Source organism: Drosophila mojavensis, unplaced genomic scaffold (assembly GCF_018153725.1).
Source record: "Drosophila mojavensis isolate 15081-1352.22 unplaced genomic scaffold, ASM1815372v1 contig_136, whole genome shotgun sequence".
NCBI lineage: Eukaryota > Metazoa > Arthropoda > Insecta > Diptera > Drosophilidae > Drosophila > Drosophila mojavensis.
Window position 1 is genome coordinate 27,399,293 of NW_025318667.1, and position 17,983 is coordinate 27,417,275.

Consider the following 17,983-nt stretch of genomic DNA (forward strand, 5'->3'; position numbering starts at 1 on the left):
CTTAATGCCCATCAGTCAATCAGTCCAAATGTCTGTCATCACATTTATTTTTTCGTTTTTCGCTGACGGCCTGCCGACTAGGCCTGAAAGCTGCCATCAACCGCAATTCACGCACACGCACACACACACACAACACAACACCTCGAGTGTAGGATGCCAAAGGATTATAGCCATTGGCTCACTCTATTATTAAACATTCTTATTGAAAATGCTTATGCTGAATGAGGGGAAAAGGCCAGTCTGCAGACTCAGAGTGAGAAAATTAATTATGATTTTCCGTTCGTCTAGCTGTTAAAGGTCTTCTACAGCTGCGGGCTAACAGAACTTTCAGATAATCACGGCTTATCTGCAGCTATTAGCCACAGCTTGGGCAGCAGAACAATCATCAGACGACACGAAATCCCCGTATGGACAGCCAGTATCAGAATTGATAGCATTCCGACCAAAATACACTCGTAGACAATTTGGCATAACAAATGATATTTAATGGTGTGTTAGATGCCGTTTTAGTCAGGGAGCTGCTGTGGCTCATTACGGCCGAGATTTGCACACTTCAGGCAGCATTTTGGGCATCCATTTGGGCAACGGCATTAGTACCGTAGGAAACTTGGCAATTTGCTAGGGCCGACTAGCTGAAAACTGAAAATAGAAAACTGAAAATAGAAAACTGTTGAGCAATTGGGCAATTGAATTGGGCAGAGAAGCGAAATACACATTTCATTTTGGCCATTAAGTGCACACCATTAGCGATAGCACACACACACACACACTCACACTCACACATTAGGCCGGCGGGTATCGGGTGAATGGTTGGCCAAACTATCGGATGCCGAATGGCAAAATGGGGGCAGAGCATTGCTGAAGGAATGCCATCGTTGGCGAGAAAGTTGCGCCAGCAGCCATCGATCAATCGATTCTAAATCGATGCGATAACAACCCAGCGCCGCGGAGTCAACCAAATTTAGCAATTTAGCCATAAATGAAAGACCAAATTGCCAAGTTGGCTGCCGTTGGCCACTGCCTGACGGCCCGGCTGACTGGCAGTTTAAGCCTCATTAAAAACGCCCCAAATGCACCCGCTATGGCAGTGGCCATCCGCCGTTCGACAGCAGCTCCAACTGCAGCTGCAGCCTTGACTACAGCTACAGCTACAGCTACAGCTCCAACTCCAGCACCAGCTTCGGCTTTAGCTTTGACTTCATCTGTCTGTCGGCTGTCTGGTGGCTTCATTATTGAAATGTGCTCATAAAATATGAGAAATAATTGCAATTATTGAGTAGGCCTTTAACAAGCTGCAAATGCAGCGCAGCCTCCGATCTTCACACTGCAACAAAAAACTTAACGCTTCACAAATCTCATTCCGATTCTTTGCTGCACTGTTTCATGCTCATAAAGAACTATTCACAAAGTACAGTTGGTAGAAATTCAATATTTGCCATGCTGATGGACTTTTGCATACTCTTTTTGTTTGGCAGCAAATTTATTATTAAAATATTTGACAGTTGTCTGTCAATAAAAAAAGAAAATAAATAAATTTAATATTTCTTTTTCTCTTAATGAAGCTTTATCTTATCCTACACTTAAAAGCCTTTGCGTAAGTTTTTAGCAAAATTGAACTCTTGCTTAAGTCGAGCTTTGAAAATGAATTGAATTCTTTGCTAAAAATAACCACAACTGCTTAAAGCTGTCATTAAAAACAAAAAGCTCGACATTTGCAATCTGGGAAAATCTCTTAAAGCGGACTTGAAGCTAGCTCAAATCTGGCTTACACCATCTTAAAGCAATGTTAAAGCTCTGCTTGGGCTATCTCAAAGCTGTCTTAAAACTATCTTAAAGCGAAAGCTCGATTAATAGCTTCGCTCTTTTGTTGTTGTTTTTCCCTTTTCTTTTTTTTTTTTTTTGCACAGTGTGCGGCATTTGCGTTGCCATTTGTGGCACATGCAGCGCCCACGCGGCCGCCAAACCAAACGCTCAGCCTGCCGAGGCTCACTGCTGTCCAGTGCTCCATGGCATTCGGTTCTTTTCAGTTTTTTGTTGTTGTTTCTTCTCTGTTTTCTTCTTTTTTTTTGTGTGTGCATGTATTTGCATTTTTCATTCTTTTTCCCCGCGCCATATTCGAGAGACGTGAACGTGGATGTGGACATGGATGCGGCTGCAGCTCGGACGCGGACGCGGACGTGGACGTGGACGTGGATGTGGATGTGGATGTGAACGTTGTTGTGGCCATGGCTGTTGCTTTGGTTTAGTTTGTTTGTCAGACTCATTTGAATGCAGTCGCTATTTATGTTTTATGCTAAAGGCGGCCCCAGAGATAACACGCAACCGGCAACTGGCAACTGGCAATTGGCAACTGGCAACGGCGACAACACCAAATGGCTTCGAGTTCAGCTCACGTCTCTTCAGGCCTATAGCTCTTCAGGTCTGCAGCTCCGCAGCTCTCCAGTTAAGGCCATGCCAAACGAGGCTGGGCTGGCCAGTTAAGATTGTTACCTTTTGTTTGGCTTCAACTCGAAACTCTCGCCCAGGCGGCCTTTTATGGTGCGCCACATACAAAGCTCCAAGTATATACATATATATCTATGTTTATATATATATTTATATATGCAAATAGATCTGCAGAGCCCTGCCCTGCCTTGCGCTGCCCTGCCTTGCCTTGCCTCAACCCCTGACCCAGTCGAAAAGTGTCGGAGCTAGCTTATTGAGTGATCCATGCAGTCGATGTTTATAAATCAATGGAGAACCAAAACGCACTTAGCACCCAGGCAACTGTCCAAACTGACAGACGAACAAGCAGACAAACAGACAGAGGGAGAATGAAACCGTCAGGAAATCTGTTAATCGATTGTGGCTTGGCTGTAGCACGAAAATGTTTACGATCACTGATTATAATATTAACTAGAACCTGTCTGAATCATTTATAGCCAGCACACGTTGTCATTCGAAATCCATTTACAAAGAGTCAATAAGGGAGCAGGAGAGGGGGAGAAGCTTATAAAGAAGCCAACAGAAAAAAGAAGAATCCATTCATATAGAAGCTGTAAAGCGATCAAAGTGAAAGATATATATATGAAGAAACTGTTATATAAAGGAATTAGAAAAACACAATTGGAAGTAAAAGTATGCATATTTAAGGTTGAAAATATTATTGTAAATCAAATAGATCAATGTGAGAGAAATGCATATTAAATCAGATTGTATTAAATATTTATCAATGGCAAATTGATTCAGATTTCGTAAATATTGATAGTTCCAGTTCCAGTATAATGACCATATTCCCGTTAGCCACTTGCAATGTAGAAATTGTCGAGAGAGTTGGAGCATCTTCAATGGTATTGAGTGAGGCCCGAAAAGGAAGTGCAGCAGCAGCTCAGCTGTCATTTTCAAAGTTTCAGAAAATGTCATACACACACACGCGCACACACACACACTTACACACAAGCACTTCAAATAGACTGACAATGCAATGACTGCGTCTCATTTGCATACAGTCGCATCTATGTGCGCCAGCTCAACTAAATGTGTACGTGTGTGTGTGTATTTATGTATATGTAATTGCATCTATCAATACACCGACTGACTGGCTGGCTGGCTGGCTGTTGGTGGCCAAGGTTCTGTTTAGCCGGCATTAACGAGATCAACGAACTGCGATAGAGGAATTCAATGTCAGCGCAGGGCAAGGATTGAGGATAGCTGATCGAAGATCGACAAGATTCGAGGAGCTGGGGCCAGCCACGTTGACATTTGCATCGTTAGAGCAGTTGTTGCAGCGCTTTGTTGCTTCATTAAATAGATAGAGGAAAAATAAAAGAGTAGACGGCTAATAAGGCAGCCCAGCTCAGCAGTCAATCAGCAGGAGTAACTGCAACTGCAACTGCAACTGCTGCAGTTGTTAGCCAAATGGCGTTTGCCAGTTGCCACAAACCGGTCAAAATTAACCTACTTAGCCGCACGGCCAGCTGCCGACTCTGTCGCCTTTCCCAAAATAATGGAAAAAATAAGCAGCAAAGCCCAAAACAAATCTTTGATACGTGCCCCAGCCAAGTCCCAGCGAAGATGCAGCTCGCAAGTTGTTTGGGAATTTTATAAACTTAAATTACAATTGTTGGTCGGTTCATTGCGGTAAATATGTGCTTAAATGCATTTTTCGTGACTGCTCACGCACACATCGCTAGCTTCACAAATAGTATTTATTTACTTATATTTACATCTCTCTGAACAACTTATAAAAGTCTCCAATATAGCTCGAATGTCTATTGGAATACTCGTATTCTGTCTTTTCCCCTGCATACTCGTACAATAGCTTCTTTTCCCATGTCGAGCTTGGTTCTGTGTAATTATAATGATAATTAAAATATCTGCGGCTTGTAAATCGATCTGAAGCTGAAGATCGTCGACCGTGGATCATGTGAAATTAGTTTCTTGCGATTTCTCCCAGCATGTCATAGATACGTGAACGTAGAAAACTTCATCCAACTGAAAAGCCTTACCTATATAGAGAAGAAATGATAAGAGGAGGAGACAAAGACAAAGCAATAGAAAAGCAGAACTCGCAGCTCTATGCCAGAACAAGTATCGCATTTCGCGATTTCTAGTGCGAGTGCGAGTGCGAGTGCGATGTTGTCTGGATTGTTAGATGCCTTCATGCACTGCTAATGGCTGGCCGTGTTTTGAGGTTAACCGCGATGCGAAATTGAAAATCGCCAATGGCAGCAGCAACACGTAAAAGCCCGAACCGCAATCAGGTCTAAGACAAAGCGTCAAAAGAGCACAAACCAAATGCGAAATGACTCGATATCAAAGTTCCCTCTTCAGCTGCAGCTGCTCAGGCCATCCAGGCTGCCCATTTGGCCAGGGTTAATTGATTATCATGGCTCCAGCTCCCGCCCCGCCGAGTCCCTGTCGCGTACATGGCGCGCAAATGAAGATCAGCGTCCGTCTCGAGTGCAATGACAAGCGTCACGAGATCAAAGCATATACAAAAAAAAAAAAAAAAAGAATAAAATAAAATAAAATAAAAGACAGAGAACCAAATTAGAATTTGCCATAGGCCAGTCGTCCGACTAACAAGCTACGTAGAGTGGTAGCAAACAGCTAACCAAAAAAAAAAAGAAGTGGAAGAAGAAGAGAAACAAAATCAAATTGGACGTGACTCTGGCATCTACTCTGGCCGCAGCTTTGTCTTTGGCAGAGTCAACACCAAAAACAGGCCGGCAAATGGCTGGAAAATCAAGTGATTACTGTCTGGCATCACGAGTAATGAAACGTGACTCAAATCGCAGTTAAACACCCCAGCGACACACACACACACACACACACACAGAGAGAGAGAGGGGCAGAGGCAAATCCCCCAAACCGAACGAGCTAAAACACGAGGCAAACAGCAATTAGAACAGACCAAACAACCAAGCAACAAGACCAAAACTGGCAACTGGAGGAGCTGCCAGTTAGAGTGTGTGTGTATGTGTGTGAGAGGTAGGAGATGTGAGGCTGGGCTGGTCACTGGTTAGAGAACTACATCATCAATGTCGTTGCATGTCAGCCATTTGGATAATGGCGACCATTTGGTGTCGAGTTGCTGTTGCTCCTGCCAGGCCAGTACAGGATTTCGCTAGCTGTTGTCTGCTTGCTATAGGATGTGCAACAAGACACTCCACATATCTCTCTATCCCTCTCTATCCCTCTCTCTCCCTCTCTCTCCCTCTCTCTCTCTCGGGGTTAACAAGAGCAACTGTTGCACCAGCAGCACAACACAAACAGGCCTCAAGGGAGGCAGCGCCGGAGCAGGAGCAGGCGAGGCAGGGTCACTCAATTGAACCTTTGGCTGGAACACACAATATGCGCAGAGCTATCTATAGATTCCGAATTAAAGTGGGGGCCTGCTTGCACGCAGTTGAGCCAAGTATGAATAGTTAGATATGGAAACAGATATATATACATAGGTTTAGTATATACATATATGTATGTGTGAGTGTATATGTATATGTATATCATCAACAGCATCAAATATGAATCAGCTGATTGACTCAGCCTCTATTTAATCTGAGCCTGAAGCATATCCTTCACAAGTGTTGGAGCCAAGGCACTTGGCCCAGCAGAAGCAATAGAAATGTTTTAGCTCTGCTCGGAATCTGTATGCAGCAGCCCTTGGTATCTGGAATCTGGTATCTGGTATCCGGATATCTGCTGCAGTTGCACTTGGCCCGTTGGCATTCAGCTACGGTTCATAGCCGTGGCTGAACGCTATAAATGGTAATAACCGCATAGTCCATATCCGTTGGGCAATGCCCATGAATTTGCTGGCTGAATTTGCATAAGGTAACCAAATACCTTGAGGTCGGTAAAAGGTTGGGCCCCGTTAGGCCCCAGCTGTAGCTGTAGCTGTAGCTATGCAAATCTGTTCAGCGCGTCCACGCCCAACTGCCAAATGCAACTGCAACTGCAACTGCAACTGCAACTGCAACTGCAATTGCCAACTATACTTCTGTATAAATGTGTGTCTGTATGTGTGTGTGTGAGTTTTGGCCACGTTTCGCTCTGTTTACAGATGCAAAACTGACACTGCAACACCAAGCGCTGGCACTTGGTATGGCATTCGAGTAGCAGGAGTAGCAGAAGAAGAGCAGCTGGCTAAGACCATTTGGGTTCTTAGATATCATCTCACACACACACACACACAGACACACTTGCACTGAGCGGCACGTACTCATAGCTACTCGGTGGTGTTTAAAATATTTCACTTTTGGCTCTGGCCCTGCCGCCCACCCCTGCTCTGCTGGCCACAACAATGCAGAGAGGCTGGCCCGCGTCTGGACGAGGCCAAGAACTGCGAGTCAAATGTAATTCATGGCATTAAAACGCAGAGGCTTCAAAATGGAAAATTGCCATGCATAACAATTTTTTTGCCGCATACACATACATACATACAAATATATGTATATATATACATTTCCTTTTTGTTTACTATAAAGAGCTGCAAAGTGCCCGTTGCTGGGCAGCGGGAACAATTTATGCGAAGCGAACGCAATTCGGTTACAGAGCTCAAAGTTAGCGTGAAACTGGGCCTGTTTGCCAGATTCGCCCGAGCTGATTATGCGTTAAACATTGTTCGTTTTCCCGGGATTTATAAGTTTATAAAGCCGTTAGCTTAGACACTGGAGCATAGCGGAAAGACGCAAGAATATGCCAGCCTAGATTAGCTGGAACTGAACTGAGCAGAACTGTGAGATTGACAGAACTCTCTGCGATTCAATGGGAACCAACTGGGCTCAGGATATATTGTGGCAGATCTAAACAGATCAAAATATCGTATGGATCCACACAAAGCCAATGAATAACTGTAGATGTCCGCACAGAACTTCTTGAAAATTAATCTATCTAGCTAGACATCTACACAATTCCATGAAACTTACACGAACCACAGCAGCGATGAGCCTAACGATAAATCTAACTAGCTGAAAAATGCTATAAAAAAAAAAAAATTAAATAAATAAATAAATTTTATATAAATATGTATATTGGACTTCCCAAATTTCAAATGCGGAATCTTTTAATGAAAAATAACATTTAGAAGAATTTCAAAACTTTATGAACTAGATATAAATATGTTCACTTGGAAATATTTTAAAATATCAATATTATAGAATCTTATTTTAATATGGACTGAATCATTTATGAGCTAACTCAGAATCTAGCCGTCCATTAAAACTATATCTAGACTAACTCTAGTTAGTCCCAAGCTAGATCTTGCATGGAACTAGTTCAATTTGCCATAACTGAGCTCGATCCATATGTAAACTGAGTCGACGTCAAATATCACGCAGCTTCTTCTTTACGGATTGTGCTGGCAAAGGCCAGGCCAATCGGCTCTGATCAGAGTCAGCATAACAATTGAGCTGGTTCGAGAACTCGAGGAACTCCACTCGAGCAACTAATAACCGTCAGCTTCTATGTATTCTGATGGCCAACTGAGTAGGCAGCCAGAAGGCATAAGGCAGAAGGCAGGCAATTCAATTAACTTTCACTATGCGCAGCTCCATTATGATTCTGGCCAAGCAGCTGAACAGCGGCGGCTTTTGCTTCTAGCCGCTGCTGTTCAGCTGCTGTGGCTCTGTCTCTGGCTCTGTGGCTTTTGCTGTGAGGCTTATCTCATCGCCGGGGTCTGCGGCACGTTTGGAAGCGGGCCAGCGCCCTCTATACCCCATATGCCGTACCCTCTGCTCTCCGCCGCGCAGCCGCGTTCTGGTACGTGTCGTGTGTCATTAGGTAACGGTAATTTACCACGACACTGAAGCGATACGCGTTTGCCCTGAAGCAAAAAAACAACAGAAAACAGCAGAAGAAGAAAGAAGCAGTAACTGTAACTGGGCAGAATGGTGCGGGCTTTAGCTTAATTTCATGCTCATGCTTTTATTATGCCAATTTGCTGTTGTTTTCCATTTTATGATCTTATTAGAGCCGAAGAAGCGGCTGCCACAAAAGGAAGAGCTCCAGAGGAAACGTAGAGAAACCGGCAAACAAATGACTTAAGCGACAAACGCGCCGTCTAATGCAGCTGGCGAAAGATCATTTATCAAATAATCTAATAACATTTTGTTCAGCTTCAGCTCAGCATAAATTCATATCACTAGGAGCTTACATTCAGCTAGACATACATTCATATATCTGATATCTAAGATCTGCCCTATCAAGCTATAGCTTCGGTTTTCTTCGGGCTTTTGCCGCAGCCAACCGAAGTTTCTTTAAACTCTTTGGCTGTCCATCAATTTTCGCTTATTATTAACCTGTTCAACAACTTTTGCTTTTACTTTCAGATTCTACAACGAAAGCAAATTTCTGTGCAAAAAAAAAGGTAAGATCAAAAAAAAAAAAAAAAAACAGAAAAATGAAAACGCAAAAATGGGAAGAAAAAAGACTTAAGTTATTTATTATTCTTGCATGTTTCGCATTTCATTTTCGTTAATTTTTTTATTTGTTATTTTTTCTGTCCCTCTCTCTCTCTCTCTCTCTCTCTCTCTCTCTCTTTCGACCTTTTTCTTTCACTTTCAACAATTTCATTGATTTGCGCCGCTTGTTTCGCGACAATTAATTGGAGAGCAAAGCGAATTTATGATTCACTTGATTCACTTGTGTCGCCATGCATTACCATGCACATAACTCATTTAACATCTTGATGGATATGCGTCACCATCTCTCTCTCTCTCTCTCTCCGTCTGTCGGTCGCTTTAACGACTCGTAGATAATGGGAAAACGTTAGCGAAAATCGACAGCAATGCATAGCTATGCAAAGTCTTTATGACCCAAGCTGTGCCGAGGCGTTGTTGAAGGGGTGTTGGGGGACCGTTGGTGTTGGACTGTTGGGCTTTCCTGGCGCTGTCTTGGCCATTAGCGACGACACGACTTCTGCTGTGGTTCGTTCTATGCCCGCTTCGCTTTCACCGAAATCATTTTATTTATTGAATTCTGTGCATGTCGAGCACGTTTGCACGAACGAAGCGACGGACAGGCCTTGTTTGAGACATTTGGAACATGTACGCGAATATGTGTTGGATAAAAAAAAAAACCAAAACAAAAAAAAAGTCGCGACTGTCAAGGAACAGCAGCAGCAGCGGCAGCAGCGGCAGTAGCAGTGCAGCCAAGTGCTAAATAAACCAAAGTCTGGACGGTGGGCGGCAGGGGGGACGACAGGCGGCGGGCAGTGGGCATATGACAACGGCCGGAGCAGCACATGTTGGCATGCCAATGAATTTGAAGCCACGATCCCGGCCAATGTTGTTGCCCCCACTTCGCCTCGCCTCCGCGCTCCCCCCGCTCCTCTCTCGGCCCGCCAAGCTGAGTGGCATGTGAATGAGCCAAGCATTGGAACTAAAAATTGGTACACAGCGCCGTGTTGCCGCGGCCAGAAATTGTCTGAGGTCGTGCCAACAGCGATGCGCATTATAAATGTACAACAATAACAGCAACAGAAACAACAACAATAATAACAACAACAACACAGCCTATGAAAATGAAAATGAAAAGTTCTCAAGCGACAAGAAAATTTCAATAAATGTGAGCCGAAAGGTTCAATAGAAACCTTTTGACAGCGCACGTTGTGCTTTATATGCAGAACGAGAGTGAGATAGCGATAGAAGGAGGAGTGAGAGAGACAACAAGCGAGTGGCAGTGTGGCAGCGACACAGGTTAACTATGTTGCTCTGCTCCACATACAGCCAGAGCCAGAGCCAAAGCAAACAAAGCCAAGCGACAAATTTACAAGAAAAAAATAAATAAATAAACAAGACTCTTGGCAATTAGAGTCTAAAAAGAAAATAAAAGAAAACTAAGCCAAAAGAAATGCCAGCTGAAGTGAAAATCAGAGCAAAGAGCAAAAAAATGTTTGACTTTCAACAAGTGAGCGAGAGCGAGAGAGTGAGAAAGAGAAAGAAATACAGGGGCAGGTGGGGTAAACCGCAGCGAAATGTTAAGGTGACTGAACAAATTGAATGACCGCAATTGGGTTGTAAAAATAACCGCTACGACATGGAAAACTATCGATAAACATAACAACAACAGAAATATATGAAACTTTTAAAAGAAGTATGAAAAGTACAGAAAAAACTTACAAGCATATATCGATATGTTATCGATATATGATCGATATTTCACCGATATGTATACAAATTTAATATATAAAGGATTTTTTCTTCAATTTCTAATGTAAACTTCTTGAAAATGTAATAAGAACAAATCGATAATCGATAAAATCACAAGATTCAATCATATATAGGCTTAACAACTGAGAAGAATTCCATGCAAAGAAATGTCTCTAAAGTCTAATTAGATAATTACATTTTTTAATTAAATAAATAATTACATTTTCTCTAAGCTATATATATAGCTGAATTATCGATAAATATATGCACAGCGCCAGCTACAGCGCTTGACCGCAAAAATTCATTTGCTGACTGACAGCCAGCTGGCTTGGGCTTAGGGCATGGAGCTGTGAATTGGGGGAGAGGGCGAGGGAAGTCGGCTCAATCAGCGCTGCGCATGCTGCACACGAAACTGGTTTGATTTGGCCGTCAAGATCGCGTCAAATGCCAAATGAGGCGCCCGGCTAAAAGAAAACTCAACAGCCGAAAATGCACTCGTATATCCGGCTGACCCAGAAACACTTACGAATTTGCATGACCAGGCAACTCGACTCAACCCGAATCTTGACAGCGAACCAAAGACTCTCTTCCACTTGAGTATGTTTGTGTGTGTGTGTGTGTGAGTTGGCAACGCCGACACAGAACTTGGCCCACTTCCATGTGATGTGACCGCCTTTGGTAGCTTGCTGTCGCTGTATGCGTGTGTGTGTGTGTATGCTGGCTTCTAATCGCTGCAACTGCAACACGCCGCTGTCAATAAAAAAAAAAATAAAAAGAGAAAGAGTCAGCAGCAGCTACAGCTCGAGCACTTTCCAGCCAACGCACTTTCTCAGCGATCAATTGTCGCTATCTTGACACCTGCGCCAACTGGGCCGAGTGCCAACTGGAACGAGTGACTCTGGCCGACATTGCGTTAATTTATCGATTAGTGCGGCGATAAATGTTTGCTCGGACGTTGATTGAGTGCTGCTTGAAATGCTTATCGTTGAGTGCAAGTGAGCAAGCATTTATCGATAGCTCTCATCGAGTTGATTGATCTATCGAATGAAGTTGTTAGATTATGATGTAGCAATTGTCGAATTATCTTGAAGGATGGATGGGCTTATGAGTCGAGAGGTGAATTAAATTGAGTTGTAAATTTCTTGCTCTTTAGCCGGTTCATTGGAATTAAGAGTTGAAGCCGAGGCGTAAGGAACCTATCGATAAATGCATGTAGTCTATTCATCGATAAGTGTTGTACGCACTTGACAGTGAAACTAGAGAGTGAGAAAAACACATAATAAGAAAATCATTTCCGGCAAACTATGAAGTTCGCTTCAATAAAAAAGACAGCAAAAGTACAGAAAGTGTCAGCATTCTATAGAGTTAGGAGTCTAGAGTCTGGAGTCTAGCGAGCCGATTTGCAAAGAAACTCAGCCCAAGCTCTGCATATCTTCAGCGTTGTCCTCAGCAATTGTGCGTCATTAAGATGCTGCGTCTATGCAGCAGCCTCACGAGAATTGAGCAAACAAAATGCCAAATGCATTATCATTAAGCCCCGATCAAATCATGATGATCAGCCGTCTGATGATGATGATGATGATGATGCGCCTAATGACAGCCCTGGCAGTCGCGTTCGTCCACTTATTCCCTGCCCAGTTGATGCCGCAGTGCCTGGGCTGTTTGGGCTGCCTGGGTTTCCCGGGCCACGCTGCTACGTGCGTAGCTGCTGCGGATTATGTGGCGACCTTTCGTGGCAACAATTTGCTGCCCAATTCAAATCGAAATCCCATTGTGATGGGCAGCAGCAAACAGCAGAGAGCAACAACAGCAAACAGCAATAACAATTTGAAGCTGCAACAACTGTTGCTATCGCTTGGCTGATCGCCTGTCTGCTCTCAGCGACTGCAGCGACTGCGATTGCGACTGAGTTATGTAGTCATTTCTCAAAGATCTTTAGTTGCCTGTTGCCCTGTTGCTGTTGCTGTTGCTGTTTCTGTTGCTGCTGCTGCTGCTATTGCTGCTTCTGATGTTGTTGTTACCTGATTTCCGTTGTTGCTGTATTCTAACGCTTATCTCAAGCGCTTAACCAGGTCAACTAACGGCAACGGCCTCAAGCTGTTAAAGACAACTTAAACAAATAACACTCATTCATGCAGTCGCAGCGTCTGTCTCTCTGTCTCTCTCTCTCTCTCTCTCTCTCTTTCTCTGTTTCTCAGTCACCCTCTTCCGCTTGCTTCTACAGTCTACATGCCTGACTCTCTCGCTGTCGCTCTCGCTCTTCCGCTGTCTCCCCCTTTGTAGCTCTCAATTTACGCACATTACGAGCACATTCAATTTTCTTATTGGATTTTTCCCGCTTTCTTTTAATTCGGCTAAAAACGTCAAGCAGGGTCAGGGGCCACAAGCGGCCAAGGCGCAAGGGGCGGGCCACGCTTTGGCATGTTTTTTATTTGAGCGAGCGGCGCTTTCATTTCATTTCATTTCATTACATTTCATTGATAATGGCAAATAATTGTTACAAATGCCCGTAATTTCTTTTTCAGCAATTCCAATTGCTGACATTGGCTTTCTAAGCCGATTTGCCTAATAGCACATACAGTTAGGGCCCAACAGCTATAGCAATAGCAACAGCAACAGCAACAGCAGCGGCAGCGGCAGAGCAGCAGCAGCAACAATTTTTAGGTGCCAAACGACGCACCCATTGATCTTGGCGCTTAATCTTCCCCAGCCACGCTCATCTTTTTGTTCGCTCTGGTCATTAAAGCCTAATAGCTGCCTAATGAAGCAGCCCCAGCAACAGTGGCCGCTGCTGCTGCTGCTGCTGCAAACAGCCAGAGCAATTTCCATTTGATTGTAATAAATGATGAACAACGGCAACACCAGCAGCAGCTGCATAGTTGACCATCAAAACATTTAACGTGCAGAAAAAAAAAAAAGAAAAGAAAAGCTGTGCATATATAAATCAGCGCAAGTTTCTTGCCTAAGTCTTTCGTTTGCCACAGCAGCTGCAACCCGAGTGTTGTTATTAATGTTTAGGCAAACACATTGGCAAATGACAACAGTGTTGCTGCGATCAATCATGCCACAGCGTGTTCTGCATGCCATTACATCCATAGGGAATACCCTGTAAATGAAGAGTACACCCATAGAGAATACCCTTTAAATGGAGAGTTTATGCAGGAAGTGAACAGCAAATGGAGGGTATCAAAAAATAACCTTAGCGAAAGTCTAGACTATATCTAGATCGATAGTATATAGTATATATAGCTAGATAGATAGTTGTATAACTTTTCGAATATGAAGAGCAATCTTATGCAGAAAACATACATATACTGCTTTAATATTGAATATGAACTGAACTATATTATATTCATATGAGTGGCTATACTTACAGGGCATCTGTTAGTCGATCAATCAGTTTGTCTGTTGACTTTGCTTTCGCACCATTGACTTAATCAAATGCGGCGCATGCTTCAACTAGCTGCCTCTTTCACTCTGCCCCGTTGCGTGCTACATTTTCAAGCCGCAAATGAGGAAGGTGTGAGTGTGCATGTGTGTGTATGAGTGTATATATATGTGTGTGTGTAAAATGCCATCAAAATCACACAGAACATAATTCTTGGCAAACACAACACATACGAAACATGCACAATCATTCAGCATGCAACATGGCATTCCATTCCACTGCCAGTTGCAGCGTCACGTGCGGCATTTAGCTCCGATCCGCAAGCATCTCCTCCCGCCTCCCGCCTCCTGCCTCATGCCTCATGCCCCCTGCCTTGCGGCTCGCCCTCTATCCCGCTGTGGTTTAATTAAATGCTGGTTTTTAAAATTGCAACTGCGAAATGAGCCACAATGGGCCACTTAGTAGCACACACACACACATGCACAGTTGGTCGCATTTGCTTATCGAGTTGGCTGACTGCTGCTGCTGCCTCTGCTGCTTGCTGTGGCATGTTGCCATGTTGCAAGCAAATTGGTCATCTTCATGTGGCATCTTTAGCAATGCCAAAGTTGCCGTTCTTACACAGCTTCTCTCTCCCTCTCTCTCTCTCTCTCTCTCTCTCATTCTCTCTCTCCCTGTTGCGCCATGGCGCATTCAATTATTTCCATGTCCTGATTGTCTTGTCGTGCGGCCGCGCGAGTTTTGCATTTAAAAATAGGTCGCCACAACTTTAAATTGCAACAATTTTTAATGAGCTGTTGCAGCGGCTGCTGCTGCTGCTGCTGCTGCTGCTGCTGCTGGTATAGCGCCAGCAACTGTTGCAGCTGGTAAAGTGTCAGGGCTTGTTGTAATGAGCCAATGCCTCGGCTAAAAATACACGCTCACAGAACAAACAAGCAACAAGCCAACAGCCCAGCAACTGCCTGCTCCAGCAGATAAGATAACATAGTTCAGTCTATCATAACAAGCTGTCATGCTGTACAATTCGATATGTATAGGATTCTTTATATATAGAGGCGCTGGGATGAGCTTTATTTAGCTGCCTGACTGGCTGGCTTAAAGTCTCATTGAAGTCACTTGAAGCTTCATGCAGACTGATCTCAATTGCGGAGCACAAAGAGCAAATCCAGTCCAGCCTGATGCTGAGTGAAAGCATAAAGCTGCTTTAATTCGAGTTAATAGATTAAAGACTGATTTTAAGACTGCAGCATATCAGACTTTAATCTGTAAACACATCAAATCTGAAAGCTTAAAGCTTTCACTATTGATGTATCACTGTCAGTCAAGCTTCAGGCTTACAGAAAGCTAATTAGGAATCTCACTCTCTCTCTCTCTATCTCTCTATATATAACTAATACACTAAAAGCTTGAATTAATCCATACAGCTGAAAGCTGCCTGAAAGAGCTTTCCATATTTATTATTCATATTTATTCATATTCATTATTCATAGTTATTATTCATATTCATTGCAAGTGCATCTCTAAAATGGTATTGATAGCAGCTGAAATAGTGCTGGAAAACAGTGTTGCAAAGAGCCGAAAGCAGCGTGAGAAGAACTTCCAACCCACGTAAAATTCCCTTGTAAATCTTCTTAAAATAGCCTTCTTTTTGTTAAGTGCTTAGCCAGGTAATATGATGCATTAGCCAGTTACAGAGCCAACTCTTTGAGATCTTTGAACATATTTCATTGCACTTCATAATATACTTACTCAATTATCACATTGCCCAGTTACAAAGGCAGCTCTTTCATGTACCTGAACATTCATTTCGTTTCGTTTACTGGGAGCACTCCGCCGCTAATCACTTTCATTTGTTGGCTGATCTGTGCATTGGTTCAATAGATCAAATGGCCTGTCATAACATGCGTTCCACTTGTTGGCCCCAATGGGGGGCAGATGGGGCAGGAGGCGGCGGCAGCATTGTCGTGGGCTGTGCTGGGCTGGGGTCAGCGTTTGCAATTAATTGTAATTTGTGAGCGCATTGAAGCCGCGTCATCATCATAATTGCCATAAATCATGCAACGCTGCACTTGCACCACTTGCAGCACAGCTTGCCCTAACTGCCACAAGTGCTCATCTAGCCCACCCCCCTGTCAGCTGCATCTTCGTTTGCCGCATTCCGCAACTCAAATGCGCTCTAATGACTCCTGTTCTTTGTTGCCTCTGCTGCTGCTGCTGCTGCTGCTGCTGCTGCTGCTGCTGGCTAATGGCTTTTTGTGGCATAACTTCCGCGTACCCAAGCTGGCCAAGCTGGCTGTGGCAGCGGCGCGGCGTGGAGTCGTGCTGGCTGCCGCTTCCACGAATGAGCCGCGGCCCACACAGCTGATCGGAATCAAGTTGCCAAACATGCGCCCAGACAATTGAACGATCGATTGTGCGCTCCTCCACACCCACAATGCCAGCTACCCATCTCGCTTTCGCTGTCCCCCCTCTCACTCCCTGTCAGTATATCTCTCTCTTTCTCGCGCTGACAGCTGCATTTGCATGCTGCAGACAATCTGTTGGCCATTCCAAGAAGAATTTATGAAATGTGTGACCCAACATCGAGTGCCCCTAACAGTCGCAGTCGCAGTCAGCGTCGTCGTCGTCGTCGTCGCAGCGTGGGCAATGCCACACCCGTTTTTTAGCATTTTGTTGCCCGCATATCTTGCGCCTGCATCAGTCGAACGCGCGATGCACTTTCAAATATGCTTAGCCCAGACCAGGCCAGCCCTCCGCCTCCTGCTAGCCCCCTCTCTATCTCTCTCTGCCACTGATCCATCTATCAGCGGCTGCTGCCCGTATCCCTATTTCTTAAGTGTGGCTAAACAACCTTGGGGCAGGCGGTGCTCAAGCTCGAGCTGAGCCTGAACCTGAGCCTGAGCCTGAGCCTGGCCACATCCTCAGCTCAGTTCAGGCTAGCATGTGATATCAACTTGTTATGCAATAAATTTCCGGTTCTAAGCCACAATAGCAGTGCACACACAAACATAAATAGCTTTGGCCAGCGGCAGGCAATCAGCCAGCCGCGTACCTGGTCCAGCGCCTTTCTCTGCGCCTCTTTTTTCCGGCCAGTTTTATTTTATTTAGCCGTTTTTTTTTCGGTTTCGATTTGCACTTTTGGCATAAAATTCGCAGCGCTGGCCACTAAATTGAACGCTGCTGCCACTGCCACTGCCTCTGCCAGATGCAACACCTGTGGCACATCCCGGTCAGGCCACATTGTCCATGACAAGCAGCCAGGCAGCCCGTTTCTGTTTCTCTTTCAATCATAATGTGCAGCGCCTGATGCCAGCGATGGGGATGGAATCCAGAGCTGGACTCGTTTTTAAGTGGGTGTCAACTTTACAAATTAGTAACGGCATTTAATAGCATACACATATGAAAAGACATAGCGTGAGAGAGAGTGAGAGGGAGAAAGAGAGAGAGAAAGAGTAGAGCTGCATCTAGCACACAAGTTTGTGTTCTAAGTCATTTTTTTTTCGCGCAATTTCTTTGGAATTATTTGTTAGATCATACATGAAAATATTATAATATACAATGTACTACTAAATTATTTATTAAATTTATGTTCATATTGTTTTTTATTTATTTATAAATATTTTTTTAATTTTTATTGTATAATACTTGCTATCATTTCAACAAGAGATTTAAAATTTTAATTAAATATAAATTCCATTAAAATGTGTAGTACTTGATTTGCTGATATGAGGCCATATAGGAAGCAGGTGGTGCTATCAGTAAAGGGATAATGAGCGGATGCAGTCGTGTCGTAGCCAAAGGCGATGCGAATCCTACTTGACCACATCCCTGACTAACATTAATTAGTATATTAACTAACATTGCTCTAACATACATAATGTTATATTATGGGTAGCATACTTAGCCACATCCCTGACTAACTATAATTGATATATTAACTCTAACACATATACATCAAATTATA

At 43.8% G+C, this 17,983-nt stretch overlaps 1 protein-coding gene across 1 annotated transcript in view; it reads left to right on the forward strand.

Moving 5' to 3' along the window:
• LOC6584836 overlaps positions 1-17,983 on the forward strand; it is a 40,571-nt gene that overhangs the window by 12,558 nt on the left and 10,030 nt on the right. The window contains exon 3 of the mRNA XM_002010441.4: positions 8,811-8,848. The gene's annotated coding sequence lies outside the window, so the exon portion shown is untranslated. The remainder of the gene's footprint in view (positions 1-8,810; positions 8,849-17,983) is intronic.